The sequence below is a fragment of the Hevea brasiliensis genome, chromosome 14 (assembly GCF_030052815.1).
Source record: "Hevea brasiliensis isolate MT/VB/25A 57/8 chromosome 14, ASM3005281v1, whole genome shotgun sequence".
Taxonomy (NCBI): Eukaryota; Viridiplantae; Streptophyta; class Magnoliopsida; order Malpighiales; family Euphorbiaceae; genus Hevea; species Hevea brasiliensis.
Window position 1 is genome coordinate 75,250,403 of NC_079506.1, and position 18,453 is coordinate 75,268,855.

Consider the following 18,453-nt stretch of genomic DNA (forward strand, 5'->3'; position numbering starts at 1 on the left):
AATTTACGTCTACCCCTTTTTTTTTTCTATCCTCTAACCTAATGTGCTCTACTTGTCTAGCTGGAGCTTCCGTATGTCTACTCTTCACATGACCAAACCACCTCAATCTCCCTTCTCTCAACTTATCTTCAATTGGCACCACTCCTACCTTTTCTCTAATACTCTCATTACGAACTTTATCTAGTCTGGTATGGCCACTCATCTACCTTAACATTCTCATCTCTGCAACTCTTATCTTAGATGCATACGACTCTTTCAGTGCCCAACCTTGACTACCATATAACATAGCCGGTCGTATGGCTGTACGGTAAAATTTTCCTTTCAATTTATTGGGAATCTTACGATCACATAAAACTCTCGTGGCACGTCTCCACTTCAACCATTCGGCTTTAATCCTATGACTAATATCCTCCTTACATCCCCCATCTACTTGAAGGACTAAGCCTAGATATTTAAAGTGATTACTTTGGGACAGTACTACTCCATTCAAACTAACTCCTTCCCTATCACCAGTTTGGCCTTCACTAAACTTGCAATGCATGTATTCTGTCTTCGTTCTACTTAACTTAAAACCCTTTGACTCTAGAGTACTTCTCCAAAGTTCTAGCTTTCTATTGACTCCTTTTCGTGTCTCATCTATCAGAATAATATCATCCGCAAATATCATGCACCAAGGAATACTCTCTTAAATATGTTTCGTCAGTTCATCTAAAACTAATGTAAAAAGGTAAGGGCTTATGGCTGATCCTTGGTGTAATCCAATTGAGATCGGAAAATCTCTTGTGTCCCCTCCCACTGTGCGCACAATAGAAGTTGCTCCTTCATACATATCTTTCAATACTTGTATGTACCTAATAGATACCCTCTTTTGTTCTAACACATTTCTTAAGACCTCTCTTGGAACACTATCATAAGCCTTCTCCAAATCAATAAAAACCATGTGTAGATCTTTCTTCACATCTCTATATTTCTCCATCAAGCTTCTAATGAGAAAGATCACTTCCATAGTTGAACGACCGAGCATGAAACCAAATTGATTGAGAGAGATAGAAGTATCATGACGTAGTCGATGCTCCACAACTCTCTCCCACAACTTCATAGTATGGCTCATGAGTTTAATTCCCCTATAGTTTAAGTAACTCTGTATGTCTCCCTTATTTTTATCCCTTATACATGGGATAAACGATGTTGGTTGAAACTAAAACCATAAACAGATTCTTTAAATTAATTAAAAGTATTTTTGGATGGAGTGAAGGGAAGTTCTTCAAAATAAGATAATTAAAAAAATTATAACTTTGTATAATGAATAAAATTAGACATGATATAAATTTCTAATGGATCTATTAACTTGATTCAATAATTAAAATAAATTAAAATATGAAATAACTGTTAATTTGTGACTTTGAATTTTGGATATGTTTTTCATGGACCCGAATTATGACCCGACTCAAAAGTTTTACGCTGTGACCCGATTAGGATAAAAAGTGAGATCTGTGGTAGTAGTGGAGGGCACAGGCCAATCGGCCTAGGCTTGAAGCCCACCACTGATCTCCTTGGGGGTGCAGGGGCAATGCCCCTGCGGTATGGATCAATATAAATATTGTAAAATTCTACCCTTTGCGAGAGAGTTATGAGATATTCAGAAAACATACTGGGGTTAGGATTTAAGAGTTCTGATTGATTGTATCTTGCTCTTTTCATCAATTGTAAAATTCTTGGATTCTTGGTACCGGTGCTACTTATAACATGTGTCCACACAAAAATTGGTTTGTCACTTACAAACAGATGAGTGGCAAGGTGTTTCTGGACAATGATCGTGGATTATCTGTTGAAGGAATTGGTAACATCAGATTTAGGATGTTTAATGGCATTGTCAGAACTATAAAGTGTTGGCATGTTCCAGGACTAAAGAGGAACCTGATTTCTCTTGGGAAACTTGACTCTCATGGATTCAGATACCATGCAGAGAATGGAGTTCTCAAAGTGTGCAAGGGCTCTATGGTACTCATGAAGAGCAGTTTGGTTTCAGGATCATATTTTCTTCAGGGCAGTATAGTTTTAGGGGAAACTGCAGTAGCATCCAGAAGCAATAATCAGAATCAGACTCAATTGTGGCATATTGGTATTGGTCATATGAATGAGAGAGGATTATCTGTGTTAAGCAAGTAGGATTTATTGGAAGGGCAGAAAACAAAATCTATGGACTTTTGTGAACACTGTGTGTTTAGCAAACAGACTAGTGTGAAGTTCGACAAAAAAGCAGTGCGCAAGACCAAAGGAATGGTGGATTATATCCACTCAGATCTATGGGGTCCTAACAGAATCCCTTCCAAGAGTGATGTCGAGTATTCATGACTTTGATTGATGATTACTCTCAGATGGTGTGGGTATATTTTCTGAAAACAAAAGATGAGGCATTTTCAACCTTTGTAAAGTGGAAGACGATGATTGAGAAGTAGACAGAAAAGAAGGTCAAGCGTCTTAGAACTGATAATGGGTTGGAATTTTGCAATCATGAGTTTGATGCATTCTACAGCAATGAAGGTATAGTGAGACATCGCATTTGTACAAGGATACTATAACAGAATGGTATTGCAGAACGCATGAACATAACACTTTATGGCAAAGCACGAAGCATGCTCTCACATTCAGGATTGGGAAAGGATTTATGGGCTGAAGTAATTAAATATAGCCTGTTTTTTTGTTAATAGATCTCCATCTATAGCTATTGAGTGCAAAACTCCCTTTGAGATCTAGTCCGATTCACCTGCTGATTACTCTTGGTTGAGAGTATTTGGTTGCCCTGCTTATGCTCATGTGAGAGATGGTAAGCTTGAGCCTAGGGCAAGAAAATGCATATTTCTAGGGTATGCATCTTGGGTGAAAGGCTACAGGTTGTGGTGCAATGATCCAAAGTCTCTAAGATTAATTATCAGTAGGGATGTGACATTTAATGAGTCTGCTTCATTGGATAGTCAGAGGGAAAAGTCAATAATAGAATCAGATCACGGTGTCAGAGAATAGGTGGAGCTTGATATTGATACTTCAGCAGTTCAGTCCAATGATTTAGAGGATGAAGTGCAAGATCCTAATCAATAAGAGGATGCACCTGAGCAACAGCAACAGGAACCATATAGTATTGCAACTGGTAGAGATATAAGACAGATTAAACCACCGTAGAGATATGCATATGCAGATCTAGTTGCGTTTACCTTGTCAGTTACTAAAACAGTTGATGTGCATGAACCCAACAATTATAGAAAAGCTATTTCTTGTTCAAATGTAGATCAGTGGGTTGGTGCTATGAGTGAAGAAATTGAATCTCTTAACAAGAATCAGACTTGGGTGCTTGTAATATTGCCTAAGGGATAAAAAGTGGTAGGTTGTAAATGGGTGTTCAAGAAAAAGGAAGGCACTCCAGGGGTTGAAGCACCTCAATATAAGGCACGGTTGGTAGCAAAAGGCCTTATTCAGAGGGAGGGGATTGACTTTAATGAAGTGTTTTCTCTAGTTGTGAAGCACAGTTTTATCAGAGTCTTACTTGCTATGGTTGCTCTTCATAATCTAAAGCTTCAACAACTAGATATGAAGACAACATTTTTGCATGGTGAGTTAGAGGAGCAAATTTATATGAGTCAGCCTGAGGGATTTGTCATTCCAGGTATGGAAAACCATGTTTGCTTGCTTAAGAAATCTTTATATGGTCTAAAATAGTCTCCTAGGCAGTGGTACAAAAAATTTGATATATTCATGGTTCGTAATGGCTTAATCGTAGTTCATATGACGGTTATGTGTATCATAAGAAGCTTTCATATGATTCCTTTGTTTATTTGCTGCTGTATGTGGATGACATACTTATTGCTGCTAAAAGCATATCATAAATTAACATTTTGAAAAAGCAGTTGAGTGATGAGTTTGAGATGAAGGATTTGGGTGTTGCAAAGAAGATATTGGGAATGGAAATTACCAGGGATAAAAGTGTTGGGAAGCTTTTCTTGTCTCAATGGGCCTATGTTGATAAAGTGCTTAAGTGTTTCAACATGAATAATGCTAAGCCTGTGACTATTCCGATTGCTGCCCATTTCAAGTTATCTACAGACATGTCACAAAAAACAGATGAGGAGATGGAGCACATGTCTAGTGTTCCCTATTCAACTGCTATTGGTAGCATCATGTATGCTATGGTATGCACCCAACCTGACATTTCACATGCAGTTAGTATTGTGAGTAGATACATGGCGTGCCTTGGGAAAGAGCATTAGCAGGCAGTGAAATGAATTTTGAGGTATTTGAAGGGTACTATAGATGTTGGTCTGACATTTAACAGGGCCAAGATGAGTGATTCAGTTGTTGGCTATATGGATTCAGATTTTGCAGGGGACTTAGACAAGAATAGATCTTTGACAGGTTATTTGTTTGCTCTTTCTGGAAGTGCTATTAGTTGGAAGGTAACATTGCAAGCTACAGTTGCTTTGTCTACCACAGAGGTTGAATATATGGCCTTAGTAGAGGCAGTAAAGGAAATTTTATGGTTACAAGGTTTGGTGGGTGATCTTGGGTTGATACAGAACAAGGCAACAATGTTTTGTGATAGCTAAAGTGCAATGCATATCACAAAGAATCAGATGTACCATGAGCGAACTAAGCACATTGATGTCAGATATCACTTCATTCGGGACATTATATCTCAGGGGATTGTAGTTGTGCAGAAAATCTCTACACATGATAATCCAGCAGATATGATGACCAAGGGAGTCCCAGTCAGCAAGTTTAAACATTGCCTAAACTTGGTTGTTATTTGTAATGCTCAGTAATGCTCTTGCGAGGGCATATGGCAAGACATAGTGTTTTTGTGGTTATTTTGTTGATGATAGAGGAAATTCAAGCCAAGGAGAAGAATTGTTATATTTGTGACTTTGAATTTTGGATATGTTTTTCATGGACCCGAATTGTGACCTGACTCAAAAGTTTCGCGCTACGACCCGATTGAGATAAAAAGTGAGATCTGTAGTGATTGGCTCGGGCTCGAAGCCCACCACTGATCTCCTTGGGGGTGCAGGGGCAACGCCCCAGCGATATGGACTAGTATAAATATTATAATATTCTATCATTTGCGAGAGAGTTGTGAGATATTCGAGAAACACACTGGGGTTAGGGTTTGTGTAACATCCTCACTTTAGCTAGTTCGTACAGTCTACTGTTTCGGTGACCAATGTCGGTCCGGGCAGCTAGAATATTTGAAATTATAAATAGACTAGAGTGAGGAGTTATCAAGTAACTAAATAATGCTCATAAAAATCCAAGAAAAATTTTAGAAACCAAATACACTAAGGTTAAACGAGCCGAAACACCAGGGATGGGTAACCCGAAAGGGAAGTGACGGTGAAGGCCGTTAGCAGCCCTAGACCAGGGGAAAAAATTATAAAATAATTATTGAGACTCCGGAGAAGGGTCATTGAAGTTCTTATGGCATTAGAATGCCAAGAAAATACTTAGAAAAATTTTTCAATCGGTATAGACAATTTTGGCCCGGTAAGCCAAACGGAGGGCATTTTGGTCATTTCGTCTTCAGAGATGATTTTTGACCAACTTGTCCATTTATGTAAATTAATTTTATGACATAAAATATGAATAAATATTGTTAAAAATTTAATTGAAATTAAATAGGCAAGAAATGGTGAGAAAATGAAAGAAAATGGAATAATGACATCATCATGATGTCATTAAAATTCTCCTAACCAATCTAATGGTGACACATGGCCTAAACTTGTTTAAAAGAGACTTAATGGGCTGGAAAATGAAGAAAAAAAATCAGAAACCTTCTCCTACCTTCCTTGCCGTCACACACCTCCTCCATAGCTAACCATACACAAGCTTTTCAAAGCTTGATTTCACCAATTTCTACTCACCAAAACCCTAACCTAGCAACACAAAAAAGTGTTTTTACATCTTGGCAAGTCTTTTGGGAGCAAAAAGAAAAGGAAAAGAGGAACCCTAGCAAGTGAGAAATCTCACTCCAAAGAGGTTAGTAACCTAACTTTGTTCTTTCACTTTAAATTATGTTTAAAGACTTTAAAGGAGTGTAAATGATAAAGTAAATTTGTTAAATACCACTTGTATGTCATCCCTTATTTTTGGCAGCCATGGATAGGGTTTGATGGTATTGAGTTTAATGAAGTTAAAAGGTTATTAGGGCTGCCCACAATATGTATTTGCTAAGTAGATTGACAAAGTTAAGTAAAAATGCATATGTGGTAATGTTGAGTTAGGGTTTGGAGTGGGAAAATGAGACCTTGATCTTGTGATGAGGGAAGTAGGTTTTAATGGTCAATTAGTGACCATTTGGTTTGGTTTGAATAAAAAATGAAGTGAATTGGGTTGTGGGATTTGAGGTTGGAGTGGCTGCCTTGTGTGACCTGCAGGTATGGCTGTGAGTCTAGCCTGTTTGGACAGTCATAACTTGAATTGTAGAGGTTCAATTGGTGTTTGGCCAATTGGATATGAAACTAGACACATAATGGCACAACTTTGATGAAGAAACCATGCCCAGAAAACCAAACAAACTTAACCAAAAGTTTTCCCTAATCCGGGTGACCTGCAATCTGCCTGGGCAAAATGACCAAATAAACAGTGTTTGGTCATTTGGCCATAACTCAATGTAGAAAGGTCCAATTGACCTGAAATTTTACCAGCAACAAGGTGACATATAGACCAACAACTTTCATGAAGAAACCTGATCCAAATTATGACCATAACCTAGTCAAAATGCCAACCAAACTTGAGTAACCAAATCTGGCAGAACAAGTTTTGCCCAGAATTCTGGAATCTGTCCAATCCGGCCAGTTATGGTTTTTAGGCCATAACTTAAGTTAAAAAACTCCAAATGGAGTGATTCAAAAAAAAAAATTCAACTAGACAAAATAAGGAACAACTTTCATGTTGAGCATTTTTCCAAATTCCCACTGCAACAGTAACTAATGGAACAGTAAACCCAAGGCTTGAAAACTAAAAATTTTGTCCAATTCATATTAAGTTTAGAGATGGTATTGGCAACCAATACCAATAAGTTTAAAATGCAAAATGTGGTATGTTGATGATATTTAAACTAATTTACCTATTGTCAATGCAAAAGTCAACATTTTGGTTGACTAATGAAATGAATAGTAATCATTAAAATTTCAATTTCAAAGAATTACACAAATTAAAAGTGTTAAATGCCCTAGTAGGCCTAATGTGATTGGTTTGGATAGGTTGGCATGCCAATAGGGTTCCGTTAGCAGTACTGCATATGGCTTTATGCCGTTCTGTATTTCATGGCTTCCCATGCCATTCTGTAACATAATAGCCTTTGGCTATGATATTGAGTTGTTATACTTGGGTTTAACCCCCGATAATTATTACGACTTATTAGTCATTACATTGCACTGGGAGACATAATGTGACCGATGGTGTGATGGTCCGAGGTACTTAGTACCCAGCGCCAGTTTACCCATTTATCCAGTCCAGTTGACTAAATTAGGTTACTCGGGCAATGTTAATAAATCTTACCAAACTTAAATCGAATAACACTGCAATAAATATTAGAAACTAAGTCTACCCAGAAATGTAAACATACATTCTGCATATTTTATTTTAAATTATTTTATTTTATTTTAAATTATCACCACTAAGCAGAATTGCTTAGCGCGTCACTTTTGCCACGCGCAGGTACTGGAGACATAGCTGGGGAGTCCAGCAGGCCGCATACTGGGTGAGCCTTCATATCTGTGCTCAGAGTTCAGAGTCACCTCACATTGCAGTGCATTTGGTAGGACATTAGGCCATCTGGGATATTTTGATATTTTGATATTTTGTATTTTGTAAATTTTTGTTATGTACATTATGAACTCATGTAATCATATTTTTGCTGTAATTATCTATGAACTGTGTTCAGAATTAAATATGAGTATTTCTCATTGAATTTGGTGAATATGAGATGAATGTAAATTTTGGAATACTGAATTGATTTGAGAAATGATTGAAAAATATTGGTGGTTGATTGAGATTGAGATCATAATTATATTGGAAGTGTTTTTTTAACAAGTGCAGAAGAACTGTTTTCCAAATTATAGCCGGCACTCTGTCGGATTTTCTATAAAATTTGTGAAAAAATTTAGATTTATCAAAAATGATAAGTAAATGAATAAAAAGGGATTAATTGAAATTGAAACATGAATTGATGTTCCGACACACTGAGTGGCATAACTTGCTCGGTTACACTGTAGACGGGTAAGGGGTGTCACAGTTTGAGAGTTCTGATTGATTGTATCTTGCTCTTTTCATCATAGTGAAATTTTTTCTCTTGTCTTGCTCATGGACGTAGACCTTACGGTTGAACCACGTTAAATCCTGTGTTATTCTTCTTCTATTTTCAATACTATGTGATTGTGTGATTTGCGTGTGTACCTTAGATTTGCGTGCTTGTTATAACAATAATTTATTTAAATTCAAATAAAATAATTCAAACTCAAATAATTTAAAATTTTGGAAGCTAAGTTGCGAATTAATTTGATAAGTATATGACTAAATCTAATCATCTAAAAACTTTTACTCAAAATCAAATGGATAAACTTAGTTTTTTTTTTTAAAAAAAAAATTTTGACTCAAATAAATCGTAATATATAATATATATTAAAGACCAATAAAGCTATTCTTATTGGCTTTAGGAGAATTGTATTAACGGTAATTAAGCATATATAAATTATGCTGTAAATTAACAAAATCATTAATTAAGAGATGAGAATTAAGAAGAAAATCTATCTCCCTTCAACATTTCATTGTGAATTCAAGAAATATAAATATAAAAGGGTTAATTAAACAATCTGTAAATTAAAGAATTTAACTTAATTTTATCTAAAATTATTCTCTTAGACTATGTTAATTAGAATGTAATGCAATCAATTTTTTTTATTGAAAATTCAATATAAAAAAAATTCAATTATATAACATTAAATGACATTATACCAAATATAGCATTATATATCTTGACAACATTTCCAAATAAATCATATGTACATTAGAAAGCTATAAATTCATTTTGTTGAATAAAAATATATTTAGAGAAATTGAAAAAAAAAACCAAAAGTGAAGAAGAAAGAATATCTATATAAATATTGCAAAGTTGAAATTTCAAAGAGGTTTACATAATATTGCCAAGTGGGAGTCCAATTTTTGGCCAAGTGGCATCTTAAATGGGGAGCACAGATTTTCCATATCCATTATAGTGGCTCATTCCTCTTCTATGTTTTTATTTTTATTTTTTTATTTTTTTTTTTATCATGCCTCTCTTTTTCTCTTTGTTTTCCTTCAATAACAAACTTTCTCTTATCTTTCCTTAATAGTCATTTAATTAAGAATAAATCCTCCAATCCTTTCAATTGTCATATGTTATAAACTATGTTTAATTATCCCATTTTAGTGGGTCTTTATCACCATCACTTCATTTCTATGGTACCGTTTCAAGACTAACATTTTTTGCAAACATTTTATAGGATCAAGTGCTTACCATTGTACCAAAAGCTTAAGTTGTTAGTAAAAGTGCAACTCCAACTTCTTATAGCATAGTAACCTAAGCACCATGAGTTGAAGTGATTTGGGCAGGATGATGGCCCATCTGGCCAGCAAACTTTTTTCGTAATGTATTGATAGAGTTTTTCCATTATTAGATTTAAGTTACTATGGCTTCTTATTTCCCTCTTCTAGCTCATTCATCTTTATTATGTTACAACAAAATACCTCTTTATTGCTATAGAAATGTCAAGTTTTCATGTTACAAATCCAAGACTCATTGCTTCACAAGTAAAGAGATCTTCATGGCACTGCAAACTACAAAAGAGAATTACTTGTCAACTAAGTCTAAAATATACAATTATGAAGGAATGGTATTCTATATAAAAGTTCAGAGTTCTAAACTATTAGCAATAGTAGAGATCTTCCAACCCTCCTTTGGCAATCCCTTTAAATTTTCTAAAAGGTAGTAAGAGGAATAAAAAGAAAAAAAAAACGTATTTTTTTTCTCTCAACATAAGTATTCTAAAAAAATGTTGAGATTTGGCTTTTATTTATGGTGTTATATGCCTATATTATCAAGCATTATTTATGTGGTGCCTAGATTTTAACTAAATGGTAATTTTGTGCTTATTCCTTTTAAATAAAGATGCATACTTTAGTTTTTGATGTTGTTGCTGAAAATCCTCATGTTCTTTTTACAAATCTCTTACTTGCAATATTTATACTATACATTTTTTCATATGTAGGTTTATTTCTTGTAGGAAGCTCATGTTCCATTGCAAATATGAAAGATTCAGAAGAGCGATGGCTTGCTAATGGAAAAATAACAAACCTCAATATTATTGTTTCAATGAGAGGTTGTTAGTTTTACTTGCCATAAGGTAAACTCAGTTCCCTTTAATGTTAGATATAATTTTTTTTTCCATTGATTTATTGAAGATTTTATGTCCAACATAAATTTCTTGATTCTATTTTTGTAGAATTTTTCACTTGTTGAGAAATGTTATTACAAATGTTAGATATTATGTTAGACCTAGCGCTGTAGTCTAACAAGATATTTTGAATGTTAAATATTTTGAAAAAATGATGATGTAATAATTTTGCAATAGATTATTTAGTTTTTTTTTTCTTTAGTAATGTTTCATTGAATGTATATATATTTCTTAACCAGAAAAAAGTTGGATAGTCCCTTTTTAGTTTTCTTCCAATTCATCTCTTCCTTTTTGGAGCTTATTCCTTATTCAAGCATGCTCTCAGAAATTTGGAAGCTATAGAAATGAAGTTTGTTCATCTCTTTGATTAGCCTCCCTTAAAAGTAAATTTTGTTAGTATTGTGATTCAACCTAGGTTTCTAGATATTACATTTTTATTGAAGGTTAGAGTATTCATTTTTGTGCAGGTGTGTGTTTTCCTTTTGTATCAAACCAGCTATTGCAAAGGAGGCTTTTGGTTTCATTATCTTCATACTATAATTTGTGACTTAACACTGGCATGAGTAATATAGCATGATAATTAGTTGCTTTATTTTCAAATTGGTACAAATCACCTTTTAGCGCAGAGCTTTCTTATACTTTTCCTTTCCTTTCTTACACATTATGTATATGAAGCAGATGGTATTAGCCTTACAATAGTAGAATTTTAGTTATCTTATTGAGTTTTGGACGTGCAATTTTTCATCATTTCAAATTTCTTTTACATAGGAGTTGTAATAAACTATTTGAATTTACACTTTGATACTAACATATTCATTATTTTGTGCAAGTCTTGCAGTCTACAATATTCATGAACTTCAAACGGCCATACAGTTTTTATGAATTTTAAGATATTTATGATGATATATCCATAAGGAAGAGAATCAGCATAAAGATGGTTTTATGCCTAGGAATAATATATAGAGATGGTAAATGTACTTTTTGAGTTCTACTTTTCTTTTTGTGATAGGGACAATGTTGCCTATGTAGACAAAAAAATAAATTGCACGGGCAATTGACTAGTTAATTATATAAATTGTGTTAATGATGTACAGGTTCATTTCTTCGCATAATATTTTCAATACCATACAAATGGAGAGACAGCCAACCAAACGTAGCTACAACAAGGGATGAACTTTGCATATGGAGGGACTGGTGTTTTCTACACATGGGTCAAGGATTATCCAAACATGAAAACCCATATGCATATTTTGAAACAAATCATAAGCACTTCCCCACAGTTTGAAGGGTTGATAGGATCTGTTGGCCCAAGAATTTTTCCTGTAATCATGAAAAAAACATTTTGAAATCCTTTCTTGGGTTGAATCAATGCAAGATCTGCATAGCCTACCTCAGCTTAGCTTGAAAATCAACCATCAATAAGCTCAATTCCCTCTTCAAATCATCTACCGATCTTAATTTCCACTCTTCTCCCCTTGGTATCTCTCCATCGAAAGTTGAATTCCTTCTTTATCACTTAATTATCGCCATAGATTATGTATATGCTAAGATCATTATGCACATTAACTAATTAATAGTATAAAATATATTATATATTAAATAAAATGAGATTTAGAAATATAGCCAAATAAAATTGTTGTATACACTCTGTATATGTATAAAATATATAGCACATTGATGACAAGTGATTTAGTTGAGCTCAGCTTATATTTGTACTATTTTTTGATAATGCTTGATATACACAGTCTTTAAGGCATATATTGGGTGGTCACCCTTTGGGTTAGCTCTACATATGTGTATGATTAGCATTTTTATTGTTCTTGAGCTCTAAGGGTCATTATAGCACTTAAGATGCTAGCATTGCTCTTAGGGTGTTCGATATGTGCCTAAGATGGCAGCATTATCCATAGGAAGTGTATTGTGAGAATATTACAGATTTTATGATTTCCAGTCTTTTATTTCTGTAATATTTTTAAAACATAAATTTTATTTTGGCTTAATTATGTTATTTGAAATAAATAATATTTTTTTAGTTGACTTTCTAGCATAGTAGGTTGGTAGTTATGAGTATCAAATTTTATCTGTTCTCTTTGTTATTTATTTATTCACTCACTGAGTAGTTGTACTCACTCTTTAATTTTTTATATTTCAAATTCGTTTTGTTGATTCCAGTACTAGTAGCCTCTATTTCAATATTGTCTTTTCTTCTACTTCACCAGCTATATAGTTTATTGTAGGTTAAGCCAATATGTTTTTCTTTTGTATATTTTGTTTCTTTTTTGATTTGTTGTACATATATAGGCAATTAGAAACTTTGGACTATAAATATTTTCTTTTTGATCCTTACAGAGAGAATAATTATATGCCTATTTTTAAATATGTTTTATTGACATGGAGCCATGTTCTTTGTATTAGATGTATTTCAGTAGGTTTCATATGTTCTTTTAACTATATTTTTTGGGGAATCTAGGTCAATGTTTTAGGTTGCATCGATCTTTATAGGTTAGGAATGGGTATGTCAATTTATCCTAAGTGCATTAGATCAACAGGGGAGTGTGCCCTTAATTAAGATCGTATGGAGAGGAAATTTAGTCACAATGCACAAAAGCTGATCTTAAGATACCCTTGATTGTAATTAAAAAAAAATGCTAAATCTGATTTAATATTTTCTTGAATTTGAGCTAATTCCAATATTTTGAGGTAATGCAAATAATAATAATAATAATAATAATAATAATAATAATAATAATAATAATAATAATATTGGAATTTCCAATATCTCCTTTCCTCATTCTTCAGATTTTGTGGGCTTTTCTCTTATCATTTTCTCGTCATCCCTATCAGTGTAAAAGCAACTGCCTCTTTCTTGAGCACATAACTCTCATTATTGTCATTCATAAACACAGTTCCTTTGAGATTACCTCATGAGTTATGTGTAAGAAACTATCAAAAGGGATTCGAAGAAGATGAGCAAAATCTTGGGCATTACTTGGATTGGTAGTTATAGCTGCCAACCATTCTCAAAATTTCTTGTTGATTTCATATATAAATTTATGAATTAAAAATTTGAAATAAAATTCATGTATAGAATAGAATACAAGTTTCTGTTTCTCTTTCTTCTTAAGCTCTATGGCCAGCTCACAAGTATTTCTTTATAAACATATAAATTATAATGAAAATAGACTATTGAAAAAGCACAAATCTCATTTCTTTTTTTAATTGTCTTTCTAACGTGGAATTGAGACACATTCTATTCATAATAGCTGTTTTCACGAATCATGATTTGCTTACTTGGAAGCTAAAATAACAATTTTAAAGAATATGATTGATTATTTTAATAAAATATAATTTAACAAATGATTTTATTAATAAATTTAATAAAATAATTAATCAAGATTTGAAAATAATTAATTTAATAGAATTTAAATTAATAATAAATAAAAATATATATAAATTAATAAATATTTTCTTAATAAATTTAATAAAATAATCAATCAGAGTATTTAAAATAATTCATTTAATAAAATTTAAAGTAACAATCATAAATTAATAATAAATAAATATAAATTAATTTAACTATAAAAATTGAGAGAGAAATGAAGAGAAGGGAGAGAGGGAGGTCAAAATAATTTTTTTTTTTCTTTTTACTTAGAAATATGCTATAATAAGTCGAAGTGACTTTTTTGAGATAAAATTAAAATTAAAAAATTTTATTTTAACAAATTAAAATTAAGCGAACAAAAATAAAATGACATCTAAATTGAGTGACAATTGATGTAATTAACCCTAATTTAAATAAGTTCAAGAGTTCCTCAAATTCTGAGAAAATTAAAAAGGCTAAAAAATCTAGTTCCAACGTGATACATGATTATCAATTATTTATTTATTTATCTTTCAATTAGCAGAATGCAAGCATCCCATGTAATCAAAAGCATAACATGCCACTTTACTTTTCCTTTCCTTTATAGTGGGATCAATGTGTACATGAGTTGTCAGTTATTGTCGGGACTGAGGCTAGGTTCACAAGTATTAGGGCTGACGATGGTTTTTGGTGGTACAACAGAAAGATCCATCAGCAAATCCATGAAATTTTTGGTAATTGAGCAAAGAAGTGAATTGAGTTTTCCAAGCAAAAGTAATTTTTATTATTTAGTTTAATGGAGAAGGTGTGATGGGTTGTGGTTGGGGTGAAGAAATATTTGAGATAAGGGTGGATTGAATAGCAGAAGAAGTACTGTTTGATGAACTCATGGTTGAAGCTTTATACCATGTAAAGGTTAAAGATGATGAAATTGTTAATTTTCTATTGATTTATTTGAGTACAATGATTTACTTGTACATAGACGGTGGGTACATGCTGTACAATAGGAAGATGGTTGAACTAACTTGAGCAATAGAAAAAATGCTTTAAAATAAGAGAGAGACTAAATAGGTTACAAACTAAAAAAATAGGAGAAATGAATAGTTTATTTTTCAAAATAGAGGAATGAAGTAGTTCATTAAAATAAAGAGTCTAAATGGTAATTTCTCTTTCTTTTTTTTTTTTATTAACTCCTAGATCTTTGTTAATTTAAAATGTATTCTAGGTATATCTCCTTAGATCTATAATTGTTGATAGAGTTTCACTGAATAATTTATCAAAAATATCATCATTAGTAAATTTTGTGTGTATTTGTTACTTTTTTAGTGGGGTTTTGTTGTGTTTCTCCCCTTCAATGTAGTTATTCCTACTTGTTAAGAAGTTTTTATAAGTGTTTATTGGTAAATTATTTTATTTTTTTAAGAGCACGCTACAATGTACAAATACTTTCTCTCGTAAGGGATTTAAATTTGAATGTCATTTGATAAAGTTCATAAATAAGACTATGAAGTCGAAAAGTAGAGTTTGCAGGCCGCCTATTAGCCAACATTCATGTTCTATCAATACTATCGATTTTTATAATATTTTATATTATTTTTTTTCTTATAAATAGCTAATTTAATTTATGCAATATATATATGTGTTAAATTATACTTCACTCTTTTTTTATATTTTTAATTAATAAAATATTTTTTATTTTCAATTAATAAAATATTTTTTCTTTTCATTAAGAAAAAAGAAAGAAAGAGGAAGTTGTGATTACCTATTTGTTGCTTGGCATTGAGACATTCAGTCCAGAATTAATCCAGGGCAGATGCAAATCCACTATTAAGGAAGCCAAAATTTAAATGGTTATATAATTATTATAATTAATGAAAAATTATAAATTATATTTTTATTAAATAATAATTTATATTTATTATTTTTAATATATTATATATTTTATTAATTTTAAATAATAAGAAAAAAACTTAGTAAAAAAGTCAAAAAATCATACTTAATATTTATGATAATAATTTTTAACTATCAATTAGGATTTGAGAGTTAAAGTATCATAAAGAAAATAAATTTAAGTTTTAAGTGTTTAAATGTATGTAAACATATTTTTAAATTAATTAATATTTTAAAATAATTTATAATTATCATAATAAAAAGTAATTAAAAATTTTAACTCTTCAGAAACAAAATAAATAAAGATAAATTTTTATACCACAAAAGATTAGATTTTTTTGCCTTCAATACAACTCAATTTAACTAAGCCTTTATCCCAAAAATTTGGGATTGGCTATATGGATTCTTTTTCTCCACTCTAAACGATTTTAGGTTAAGTCCTCGGAAATGTGTAATGCTTCTAAGTCATGTTGTACTACTCTTATCCAAGTCAATTTAGGTCTATCCCTACTTTTCTTTCTATCCTCTAACCTAATATGCTCTACTTGTCTAACTAGAGCCTCTATATGTCTACGCTTCACATGAACAAACTACCTCAATCTCCCTTCTCTCAACTTATCCTCAATTGACACTACTCCTACCTTTTCTCTAATACTCTCATTACGGACTTTATCTAATCTAGTATGGCTACTCATCCACCTTAACATTCTCATCTCCGCAACTCTTATCTTAGACACATACGACTCCTTCAGTGCCTAACACTCACTGTCATATAACATAACCGGTCGTATGGCTGTACTATAAAATTTTCCTTTCAACTTATTGGGAATTTTGCGATCATATAAAACTCTCATGGCACGTCTCCACTTCAACCATCCGACTTTAATCCTATGATTAATATCCTCCTCACATCCCCCATCTACTTGAAAGATTGAGCCAAGATATTTAAAGTGATTGCTTTGAGGCAGTACTACTCCATCCAAACTAACTCCCCATCACCAGTTTGGCCTTCACAAAACTTGCAATGCATATATTCTATCTTCGTTATACTTAACTTAAAGCCCTTTGACTCTAGAGTGCTTCTCCAAAGCTCTAGCTTTCTATTGACTCCTTCTCGTGTCTTATCTATCAGAACTATATCATCTGCAAACATCAAGCACCAAGGGATACTCTCTTGTATATGTTTCGTCAATTCATCTAAAACTAATGTAAAAAGTTAAGGGCTTACAGCTAAACCTTGGTGTAATCCAACTGAGATAGAAAATTGTCTTGTGTCCCCTCTCACTGTGTGCACAATAGTAGTTGCTCCTTCATACATATCCTTCAACATTTGTATGTACCTAATAGATAACCTCTTTTGTTCTAACACTCTCCATAAGATATCTCTTGGAACACTATCATAAACCTTCTCCAAATTGATAAAAACTATGTGTAGATCTTTCTTCACATCTCTATATTTCTCCATCAAGCTTCTAATGAGAAAGATCGCTTCCATAGTTGAACGACCGGGCATGAAGCCAAACTGATTGGGAGAGATAGAAGTGTCCTGACGTAGTCTATGTTGCACAACTCTCTCCCACAATTTCATAGTATGGCTCATGAGTTTAATTCCCTTATAGTTTGAGCAACTCTGTATATCTCCCTTATTTTTAAAAATAGGTACTAAAATACTCCTCCTCCATTCATCAGGCGTTTTCTTTGAGTTTAAAATCTTATTAAATAATTTAGTTAACCATGCCACTCTCACATCTCCCAAATACTTCCACACTTCAATTGGTATTCCATCAGGTCCACAAGCTTTACCTACTTTCATTCTCTTAAGTGCTTCCTTTACTTCTAAAGATCTAATCCTTCTAGTATAATTCACATTCTTTTTTATTGCTATATAGTCTATATTCCCGCTATTACCACTTTGACTATCATTAAAGAGATCATCAAAATAATTTCCTCATCTTTCTTTAATGTCCTCATCTTTCACCGGCACTTTTCCTTCTTTATCCTTAATGTACCTAACTTGATTGAGATCTTGACATTTCTTTTCTCTCCTCCTTACTAATCTATAAATATCTTTCTCCCCTTCTTTAGTTTCAAGTTTCTCATATAACTTTTCAAAGGCCTACGCTCTTGCTTGACTAACTATCTTTTTTGCCTCTTTCTTTACTATCTTGTATTGTTCATATACCTCATTATTATCACACTTAGGTAATTTCTTATACAATTCTCTCTTTTTCTTCACTGCCTTTTGTACTTCCTCATTCCACCACCTTTTGTACTTCCTCATTCCACGACCATCTCCCTTTTGAGGGTGGTCCATGTCCTCTAGACTCGCTAAGTACTTTTCTGGCTGCTTCTCTAATCTTTAATGCCATATGTATAGACATACCATTGGCATCCACATCCAGCTTCCATGTTTCGGACTCAAGAAGCTCATTTTGGAACTTCACTTGCTTTACTCCTTTGAACTCCCACCACTTCGTTTGAGCTATACTATTTATTCTAATCTTACTTGAATTATTCTTAAACTTAACATCCAAAACCACTAATCGATACTGACTTGTTAAAGCCTCTCCCGGAATTACCTTACAATCCTTGCATAGCGCTCTATTTGTCTTCCTTATTAAGAGAAAGTCAATTTGACTTCTATGTTGCTCACTTTTGAAAGTCACTAAATGTGATTCTCTTTTTATAAAGTAGGTATTTGCTAGTATTAGGTCGTATGCT